The sequence below is a fragment of the Amblyomma mixtum genome, chromosome 3 (genome assembly GCF_055824585.1).
Source record: "Amblyomma mixtum isolate Tamu chromosome 3, ASM5582458v1, whole genome shotgun sequence".
NCBI lineage: Eukaryota > Metazoa > Arthropoda > Arachnida > Ixodida > Ixodidae > Amblyomma > Amblyomma mixtum.
The window spans coordinates 24183384-24192804 of record NC_143014.1 but is presented as its reverse complement, the minus strand read 5'-3'; the positions used below and the strand labels follow the sequence as shown (position 1 = coordinate 24192804).

The following is a 9421-nucleotide window of genomic DNA, read 5'->3' as shown; positions in this document are numbered from 1 at the left end:
TAAATCGCTAAGATGCATTCAGTTTAATGCACCAGAGCATTGTGAACAAGTCTGAGGATTTGTAAAGCATAGCAGTGGCACATAAACCGAATCATTATAAGCACCGAAACCTGGCTGCACTCTGATATCTGACGAATTACACCACCAGGATACAGAAGAGAGGACTTCTCGCAGTGGTGGTGTTGCAATTCTTTTTCGAGAATCTTTCCAAGTAATCAGGCTGCCTGACATACAAGGAATTGAATGTGTCCTTTGCAAACTAATTATGAACTGTCTTGGTGCGTTTTCCTGCCCACCATGCAGTGACGGTGTTGAGAAATTTAATGAATTCTTATGTACTATGAAAGCACAATCAAGTAATGTACTGTTTGGTTTACTGGGGTTTAACGTCCCAAAGTGGCTCAGGCTATGAGGGACGCTGTAGTGAAGGGCTCCAGAAATTTCGACCACCTCAGGTTCTTTAACGTGCACTGACATCGCACAGTACACGGGCCTCTGGAATTGCCTTCGTCGAAATTTGGCCGCCGCGGCCGGGATCGAACCCGCGTCTTTCAGGCCAGCAGCCGAGCGCCGTAACCACTGAGCCATCGTGGCGGGGAGTAATGTACTGTTGGCTGAAGACTAACATGCCACTCATCGATTGGGACAATTTCCAGAGCTGCTTTGCACATCAGCCAAACTTCTCATAGACATTGTACTTGATAAGGATTTAACTCAATTAGTAAAGCAAGCAACACATATACAAAAGGATAAGAAATTCATTCTTGATCTTTCATAGTCCTGTGCTTCACTATTTCGAAGGCATATCAGGCCACGTTATGGTATCTTTAAGCATTCCATTACTTCTTCCAAAAAATAAAAAGTGTGTTGTGCCGAACTTCTGGCATGCTAATGATAGAAAATCTGGCAGAAAACCTTGGTTTTCTTTAAGAACCTTGTTCTAAATTGCATTTCGTGCCTACCCAGGTAATTAATTACTCTATGCACCAGCAGCCCTTGGATGATGAGGGAAGTTGTACACATGGGACGAAAGATTAAGAGTTCGCAAAAAATTTCGGCGAAGCCAGTCAGCAGTTGATGCAGCTAAACTGTCTGATATGAGCTTGAACTTAAAACAAAGCATCAAAAAAGAAGAGAGTATCACTTTAGCCTATCCATGAAAAACTTTCTTGTTTCGTCCCCAGCAATGTTCTGGCCGTTATCAAAGAAACCTGTGTACAGGGTAGTCTGACAGCAAACTGATTACTGATGCGACACAAATTGCTTAATCTTTCAACCGTTTTTTTTTGTACTGTGTTTACGCACGATGGTAGAAAGCCTCACTAACTCAGCTTGTCCACCTATTACTGATATTTCTAACTGAAGAGGGTGTTTTCTCTCTGCTTCTCAATTATGATGCAAAAAAAGACGCCGGGAATTGACATACCAATAAGTTTCTTGTGAGATATGCCAAATGGTGTTCCAAGTACTTAACGCTCATATTAAGAGGTCTCTGTTAAGCGCCGTGCTTCCACAGGACTGAAAGCACGGAAAAATTATTCCCATTCCCAAAACTGAAAATTCTTTACTTAGCTCATATAGGCCAATATCTTTATTGCGTACTTCAAAAATACTTAGAACATACTTTTTGGGCATAGCCTTCCTGGAAACCAATCCCGTAAAAGCATTTGACTGCATCTCACACAAAAAGTTTTGCTAAAAATAAAGAATACATTGAAAAATGATTTACTATTGGTGTGGGTACAGGTGTACCTATCATCTCTATCTAAGTCCATATCAATCAGCATTGCATGTTCGAGCCCAGCTTTGGTAAGCTCTTGTATCCCACAACGCTCAGTACTTGGGCCATTGTTGGTAAATTGGTTTTTGAGGAAAGAAAATGGTGCAGTATCTGTCCCACATATCTCGGCGGACACCTGAACCGCGCCATAAGGGAAGGAAGGTAGGAGTGAAAGAAGAGAAAGAGGTGCCGTAGTGGAGGTCTCCGGAATAATTTCGACCACTTGGGGATCTGTAACGCGCACCGACATCGCACAGCACACGGGCACCTCTTGTGTTTCGCCTCCATCGAAACGCGGCCGCCGCGGTCGGGTTCGAACCCGGGTACTCCAGCTCGATAGACGAGCGCCTTACCACTGAGCCACCATGGCGGATCTCGGGCCATTGTTCAAGTTTTACAAATGACATTGTTAAAGAAATTCCTGTCAAAATCAAGCTGTTTGCTGACAATTATGTACTATATCATGAAGTACGGACTCCTGCTGACCAGCTTTTGCTTAATGACGCCTCGGCTAAAATTCATGACTGGTGCTCAACGTGGCAGATGAGCATTAAAACTAAAAGTTTCAATGTCTACCACACGGAAGCATCCATTAAATTTTGCGTATACTATTAATAGTCGTCCTCTGTCTACTGTGGATAGCTACAAGTACTTGGGATTAACGATTAGCTCTGATCTACAGTGGAACAAACATTACTGAAATTTGAAAAAAGGTGTGAAAAAACCTGACTATATAAGGTCTCTACGGTACTTCACGCAGGAAATCAAGTTACCAGCATACAAAACCTTTATCCAACCTGTTATAGAATATGCCTCTGTTGTGTGGGACCCTTATACTAAGGAAAACATCAGAACACTAGAAAATATTCAAAGTCAGTGCGATTTATTTTTAATTCATACATCTGGCAGATGCCCCATACCAACTACTTGAAAAAGGAAATTTGGAGTCTGCAGCTCAGGAGATACCACGAGGCTTAAGTACATGTTTATGATTGTTCACAAGTTGGGAATTAACAGCAGCAAGTACCTTGAGCTCGTCCCGAGTCGTTCAACATGATCCTACCATTCTTTACAAGTGAAGTACTCATGCTGCACTGAAACAAGAATTTTTTTCCCCATACTGTGGGAATGGAATGTTCTGAAAGCAAATATTGTAGAGGCTTCTACTGTGGAGTTTCATGTCTTTGCTTAATTCATCCTTTCAGCATTCAACATTTTTTTTCTTTCCCTCACAGCTCATTTTGACGAAGGTGTCATCTAATATTGTATGTTCTTTTTCTCGTTCATTTCCTCTGTATTGTGTAGTTTCTTCTCGACAAAGTGTATTTTAGACCCCACGCCTGCTTAAAGGGCCCCAGAAAGGGGTGTCTGAGGTTGGAAAAAAAATGCTTGCATTATGTAGAGCGTAGGCCACCGAACGTTCATGCCGCGTAAAATACATCAAAAGCCAGCTGATAATTTACAATACATTTTCAAAAACTACCGCTCCCGAGCCTCGCGGCGACCAGCGGCGGTGAACTTCCGCCCGAATCCGTACTCATTACGTCATTTTAGTACTCTTCACGTCCCCAGCGCAGGACTATCACTGGTTCGAGGTGGCAACGTGAAATCACGCATTTAACAAACTAAAAGCTCTAGATACTTCGCATTCTTACTCTTTTCGGAAATATTTCGCATTTCAGCAAGGAGAGTTGTCGTTTATATGCATGTTTACGTGGTTATTTTGTGTTGGATGTCAGAAATTAGTACTGCACTTCCGGTTTACAATGTTGTCTGCTCGTACCGCTTGTGTCACTCCACCGGCGCCGCCGCCGAATCGAATCGAGGTGCGATTTGGAGTCACCGCACTACTGATTTCTGTCGTGACCTCCGTCGCATGTGCAATGAAAATGAATCGGCCGTGCTGTGCCCTTGGTTTCAAAGGCAGGGTTCGGCAAGATGTTGCCCTTCGGCACTGTCTGCCGAAAGATGGAAGCGAGCGAGCTGTCGTCGTCAGGATTCAGCGCCATATTTCTGAACGGCATGTCCTTATAAACTTGGCCGACGCGCCGCACCGATCGTCGCTTGCGAACTGCCGCCCCACTGCAAGCAGGGACACACGGAGTGGTGAGCATCGCTGCACCACTCTACCCAAGCTCCGCCCACAACCGGTGTCGCACTTTGCTGCCGTGCAGCAGTGCCTGAGCGCTGCTTGGGATGGTTTACAAATATCACAAGAAAAGACAAGATCGCCTTGTTATCAGAAAGACTGCTCGAGCAGCGACAAAGCATGCCTGCTTATATGTTGCGAGCTTTCGGCAACGGCACCGCTCGCGGGCGCTCCGTGCGACGAGCTCTGCTGCTGCCGTGGTCGTCGCTAGGCCTTAGCCTCTTTCGCATCGAAGCCGCAGCGGCCGGCGCTTCGGAAGTCGCCTGAGCTATAATAAAAAGGCTTACTCTACACATCGCTCTACAGTCAACCGCATCATCTCACAATAAAGTAATAGTATGGTCACTTTCCGCGACGCCTTTAGAAGCAAAGCGAGCGGGCACCAGGTGAGCCGGACCCGAACGTCGGGCCAGCGGCAGCTGCAAGGCGGTTGTGGCAAGAAGTTTGCCCGTATCACAGTCATTACCTTTACCAGCAGCTCAGTATTGGTCAGCGATCCTCAAAAATTACACATTTTTCACATTTCTTATTCCAGGGTTTATTATTTACATCAAGAACAGACTTTAGCTCGTTTTTATGACGCCGGAAGACGGGATCCAGGCTGGCTGGCATGCTCGGCGTACCTCACGTTCGAGCAAGAAAATACAAAACAGCCATGACACCAGAGAGGATGCTTCCTAGATTCGAGCAGCGACAATATGCCTATTCAAAAATGGATCTTACGGCAGAGACACCACCTGCGGCAACGCTGCGTGTGACGAACTGCACGCTGGTGCCAGGCTGCCCTAGTCGTCGCTAGGCCTAACTGGTTTCACATCGAAGTCGCAGCTGACGGCGCTTCGAAAGTCCCCTGCGCTATAATAAAAAGGCCTACCATTCACATCGCTTTACTGAGAACTCGTCCCGCAATAAAAGATATGTTCGATTCCCACGACGCCTTCAGCAACGGAACTAGCAGACGGCAGGCGAACCGCACCAAGTAGCAGCAGCACCAAAGTGGCTGTGGGATGAAATTTGCTTCTATCGCAGTCATCACTTTTACCAGCAACTCGGTATTGGCCAACGATCGTCAGAAATGATGCATTTTTGACATGCATCTACCCCAGGGCTTGCTATCGACGAGAACAAAAAATACTAGCGCGCTTTTCAGTCGCCGGCGTGGCTCGACCCCGAGCGCGCTGTACATCATGACGCTGCCGCTCTCCGCGCTCGTATTGGCTCTCGCCTCTCGTTGCGCTTGCCGCGCGCGGTTCGCCGTTGACATTCAGCAGGTTGGACGCAGGCGACGAGCTGCGATTGGTCGTTGCGACGACGTTCGCAACGGCGCACCGCAGCTAATCGCACACTTTTCGCACATGTGTCCCCACCTTAAGGCTGAAATCCCATTTCGGCACTCATCCGCAAAAGTCATTCCTTCAGCTCGGGGTCCATAGTTCGAGAAGCCGCAGCGACGGTTGCGAGACACAGGTGAACACAGCAGACAGCGGGAAAGCGAGCGAACGAAAGAGCACGTCAACCGGAAGTAAACAAACCAATCTCGTCGATGACGTATTTGTGGGCGGAACGTGGTCCCGGCCTGTAATCTTATTTTTTTATGGTTCGCTCTGGTATACCAGTGGAGAGGAAAAAGGCTGGTGGTCATTTTTAATAGCCATTATCTCTGGTTCCACACAAGGTACATCAAAAATTTTTGCGGTAGGATGATGGATCATTCAATGTCTATCAGTATTTCGACTTTTCTTTGCCTACATGGCCACCTTTTCAAGGACCCTTTAAGGCTTTGCAATAAAGCCAGCAGTCTCATGAAAGTAAATAAGATACTACTATGCATGAATCAGCATGAGGTTTATTCGCCTACGAGCGCTAAATATTTATTGATTTTTTTGTCGTGCTGTTTCGGTTTCAACAGCCTAACGATGGTTTCTATGTAAGGCATGAAAAAACACATATAATAGCTGCTTCATCATTTTAATTCACTGGAGTGCCAAAGCCAGGCCACGAAACACAAAACGTCTTACAAACGTCTCGGAACAGCTCCAAATGACTACAAACGTCTTGCGCTGCGTTCAAACGTCTCATAGATGTCGACAAGAAGAAGTTTCCTCTGCGACGTCTCTGAAACATCTGCAGTCAGATGTTTGCTGTGAAACTTCTGTGAAACATCTGCAGTCAGATGTTTTCTAGACTTGTTTCTAACACATGGAACTTGAGACCACGTCAAGGAGACGCGCCTAGCAATCAGCAGAGAGTTGCCGCCGTGGATTAAACATGCTGGCACATAAATTAGATGGCTCTCCTGCTTGACGTTTCGAAGAGCAGGCGCGCCGGTGCAAAGACCGCTCTTTGTATTCGAACACTGAAAGCGCGTTTTCTCCTACAGAGCCCGAATCACGTTCCACATCGAGTGCAGCTAACCCGCCACTCGTAAGGCTGGATTTAGGTAACATATAATGGCCCCGAAAGCCGACGGTAGTTACGCGAGCGAAAAAATTTGCTTCATGTTGCGAACGCCTCTGTTACGCCTCGGCTAGCTGGCGGCAGCACGCGGATTGACAGGCGCAGCGTACGCTGCCTTCACCGCCTTCCCGCCGCCTTCGCCGAGCTCGCTCGCGCGCTTATCACTCGCGCGCTTATCACCCGCGCGCTATCGTGTCGGCAGATCTTGGAGGCAATAATCTTTCTTGAGTCACGCCGCAGCTTGCTGCTTGGTGTTGCTCCGCACGGTGGCGATGCAGGCTAGTTTGCCAAAGTGGTTTTAACCGTTTCAAGCAGAAATAAATCTTAGTGCAAGCTACAAGTGCTTAGTTTTACATGAAAGTATTAGATTCAGTTTTTTTTGTTCTTTGATGATTTGTTTATTTTTACGTTTAGGAATTTAGTACTTCATTTGGCCATTCGGCATGATTCGGCGTTGCAGAGGCTAGCGATAGCTACGCGCGCGAAGTGGATGCTGCGTACGTTGTGCGTTTCGCTGCGCACTTTTTTCCGCGCTGGTTGGCATTTCACACCGCTGCAGTTCGCAGTTTCCCCTTTTTCTGCGGTATCGTTTACTACCAGTGTTGCACTGAGATGTGAACCTCGTTTTCCGCAAAAGCAAGTAGCCTTCCATCTCTTTTCTGTGGTGAAAGTGTCGGCCTTGCTTTAGCTAAGCCTCTAACGCGCCTGATTGAACGGTCGGCTAGTGTGCCACTCCTTTGGTTTACAAATCACAAAACAGTATCAGCCAGTTCTTTACATACCAAAGTGCTATTTGAGCTTTTGTTAAGTGGATACAGCTAGGCTGCTCTCGCATGCGAGTTGCTTTCTTTACCAAGGCGGTGACAAGGTGAATGTGACAAAGCTTCAAATCAACCAGCTTTGTTTAAGCGTACGTTGATAAGGCGCGAATTTTTTCCTAGACACTGATTAAAGTCTGTGCTCTATTGCATTCTGGCACGGTTTTATTCTTGCCATGGACTCTCATCTGGCCACCTGTGTGCTCTAATTCTTGCTGTGATTGCCGTCAGTGAAACTCGCGTTAAAATGGTTATCTTCACTAAGGTATTTGTTTGGGCTAGTCGGTACATTGTTAAAACTGAAGGCACAGCGCACGAAGGACCTGTCCTGTCCTTCGTGCGCTGTGCCTTCAGTTTTTGGTTATCTTAACTGCGTTAAGCTTTTATTTCATTACGATTGAGAGCCCCGGCACAAAGGTAGTTTACTCAGTGGTGCTGCTCTGTATGTGTGCAGGCTGTTTGACAGTGCAGTGAAGTACTACGGCTCTTTGCAGGCATGGCAGCTTTTATTTTTTGGAAAACCATTGCGCCGTGCACAGCTGGCGTTGTCCCTGCTTCACTGTGTGCATTTCGTTTTGGGTACAGGCTGTTCAACAGTGGTTTTCAGAGGACCTCCTTGCCTGCTCAAATTCTCAATTTTTGGCAAGCACACTTTGCAGCTGACACCTTTTCTTTCACTTCATGATTTCTTGTATAGGTCTAGGCTCTTTGCTAATGTTCATTCCACAAGCCCCATTATTTGTTTGTCCTTTAGAACCCCAACTGTTGGCAGGAGGAGCAAGGACCTGGTCTAGTTTCACGCAAATTAATCGCAGCACCTTGTACTTGGTTGTTCAGAAAACTTGGCCTGGAGATTGTTTCAGTTCTGAGGTGGGAATCTGGATAAATGCTTCTTGTGCAGTGGTGTAAGTAATCTCTTGCCCGCTGTTTGAGCTTCATCGTACAGATTAGAGAGGGCTTGTTTGGCAATGCAGTGTTAGGAACCTTATACACACACACTTTTGTTTGTCTTATCTTTCAGATGTGCCCCTGTGTGGCTGTCAAGGAAAGGTCCAAGATTTAACCCATCTCTGGTGTATACTGAAGTGATGCAGGTATTACCAGGACAGCAGCATCTCTGCTATGTTTTCGTGCGACGGTGCAAGATGTCAACCATCAACCACTTTTGATTCAGCCACATCTTGCAGGTAAGAGAGCCTGTTTGCAAGATGCAGCTTAGGAGGTTCTGTGAGTACAGTGTGCATCACAGTAAGGCAGTGCACTTGCTATTGACTGCTTGGCTTTCGGTGTCCATGCACGCTGTTTGAATTTTGCTTTTGTTAAAGGCCTCCAGTGATTGACTTGAGTTTATGGTGAGCCGTAGCACTCTGCTGAAATGCCGCTTGCAATGACATCATATGCATATACGTTTTTGGTTAGCTTATTTTATTGCCTGTGCTGTCACTCCTTGCCATTTCCTGGTCTTATTTGCTTCCGACTCCTCATTGGCCATTCTACATGCACCTGACTGACTGTGCTTTTGGTTACTCTAATATTTTTCACTTCTGCAGGCTGCTGAACAGAGCTGCATTTGACTTCCCCTTGTTACCGTCTAGTTGGCATTCTCCTTGCAAGAAAAGCGATGTTTGGAACACCTAGCGAGCTCTTCATTGCCGTCCACATCACAGCAACTTGATCATCAACGCATCCGTTGTGAACAAGGCCTGGGGCCGAATGAATTTTTGATTTAACAATTGGTTGCTGCTCGACACTTTCCCGCCATCCAAGTGTAATGTTGTAATGTCAGCCAACCCAGTGAAGCTACCTCCTCCATGGCTTCTAACATTAATTTCCTGGTCCCTTTCTTTTTTTTTGCGTGGGTGTATGCACTGGATTCAATAAAGAGTAACGCAGTGACTGAAAACTGTGCTAGCACATGCATTTATGGCTCATTACTACAGCCATACATCCCTTGTAATGTGGGCTTATTGTTCGGGTCATTGCAAATCAGCTTTGAGTTCATTTTTGAGTGTATTTTTAAAGCTTTAGAGGGTTTAAAGGCAGCACTAAAAATCAGTCTTGAAATGCGTAAGATATTACAGGCACTCATTTCGGGAAAAAAAGGAACGTCTAAAAAAATTCTAGAAGTTCTACCTCAGAAGTTTTCTAGCCGTATACAAGCGTAGCGTTAGCAGAGCTAATAGAGGGCTAGTAAACATCTAAGTCTAAAACACTGCT

At 46.1% G+C, this 9421-nt stretch overlaps 1 long non-coding RNA gene across 1 annotated transcript; it reads left to right on the top strand.

Moving 5' to 3' along the window:
- The first annotated feature begins 6274 nt into the window (after positions 1–6274).
- Positions 6275–9122, top strand: LOC149349445 (uncharacterized). Its single transcript, XR_016290086.1, has 2 exons — positions 6275–8391; positions 8755–9122. It is a non-coding gene; the product is annotated as an uncharacterized LOC149349445 (long non-coding RNA).
- Positions 9123–9421: the final 299 nt, after the last annotated feature.